Below are 1,418 nucleotides of genomic sequence, written 5' to 3'. Positions count from 1 at the left end.
TTCAAATTAATCAAGTGTAGTCACTTGAGAAGTGAATTAGTGACTTGATAATGATTTAGTGTAGTTACTTGAAAGATGGACTTGTGTTTTGAAATTAGTAAAGTGTAATCATTTGAAAATGTGAATTCATGACTTAAAATTGGTGCACCTCCTCCTGTAGAAGAAGATATTGATGCAGATTTGATTGGTCTAGTTCCTGGAGATACGAACATGCTTGGTAGAGCGTTCATTGAGCATGATGGATCTTCGTAAGTTTATTTTTCAATTGATAGATTTATTTTTTTCATTAATAAAATATTCAAGCTTACATACTTATTATGATATTTACAGTTGGTATCCCGCGTCAAAAGAAGTTGATGAGGTTGTTGAAAGGGAGAGCATTATGAGAATTTTTACATATCCTTGGCACGAGTGGTGAGACATTCCAATAGTCTCTAAACAAGTCATGTTTCAAGAGTTTAAGGTATATTAGATTTAATTATTATTTAGTTAACTTTAATATATATATATATATATATATATATATATATATATATATATATTAGTCATATAAAATCATCTAACACTAGTCAATTGATTTTCAAACCATGTGTTGTTCGTTGGCAAAGCATGATCAAGCCATTTCTACAATTTTTGAGAGACATGTTGCTATCACATCAGATTGCACATCCTAGATGTACCTTGACACAGGCCGTTGCTCCTGATTCAAGTAGCGAAGAGGAAACAGAGAGTGATGAGGAGTTTGTTGGGGCTACTCCTTAGTGTTGTTGGACTTGACTTTTAGATAATTTTTAGATATTTTTGAACTTAGCTTTTAATTAGTGAAAAATCTTTAGGAGTGTTTAGGTATTTTGAATATTGTTGGATTTATTGTTTAAGTGTTGTTGATTTGAATTGCTTAAGTGATTTGTTGATGTAGTGTGTTGTATGATTATTGTAATAATGTGTGTTGCATAAGGGATGTATATATTGAATTGCATTTTTATTTGGTAGATGGGATGCAGAAAATGTAGATTTCTACATCCAAAGAAAAATGCAGAAAAGCGACGACGGTCGCCGCTTTTCTATTCATTATTAAGAACAAAAAGCGATGACCAACGTCACTTTTTTTTAAAAAAAATATTTTTCTCAAATTACGACGGACAGTGTCAATTTTTCTGAAAAAATTTATTTTTTTCAATAAAAAGACGATGTCCGTCAATTTTTGTTCAGCATGTGTTCTTCACATGCAGAACAAAAAGCGAAGTATAACATCGGTTTTTCAAAAAATAACTAAAAATTTTGTTTCCCTAAAAGCGACGTTGTTCATCGTAATGAAAGCGATGCAAGCCGTCATTTTTAAAAAACAACGCCCCTTTTTTAGACGGAAAAAAATGATGAATTTCCATCGCTTTTGCCCAAAAAAGCAACGTTGGTCG

The 1,418-nt window shown here is 31.6% G+C and overlaps 1 long non-coding RNA gene across 1 annotated transcript in view; it reads left to right on the top strand.

The window, feature by feature from the left end:
* The window catches only part of LOC107866213, a 5,938-nt gene extending 4,959 nt beyond the window's left edge, over window positions 1–979 (top strand). The window contains exons 2-4 of the long non-coding RNA XR_007053177.1: window positions 161–248; window positions 331–463; window positions 609–979. This is a non-coding gene — a long non-coding RNA (uncharacterized LOC107866213). The remainder of the gene's footprint in view (window positions 1–160; window positions 249–330; window positions 464–608) is intronic.
* The last annotated feature ends 439 nt before the right edge of the window (window positions 980–1,418 follow it).

Source organism: Capsicum annuum, chromosome 3 (genome assembly GCF_002878395.1).
Source record: "Capsicum annuum cultivar UCD-10X-F1 chromosome 3, UCD10Xv1.1, whole genome shotgun sequence".
Taxonomy (NCBI): domain Eukaryota; kingdom Viridiplantae; phylum Streptophyta; class Magnoliopsida; order Solanales; family Solanaceae; genus Capsicum; species Capsicum annuum.
This window is presented reverse-complemented; position numbering and strand designations above follow the sequence as displayed.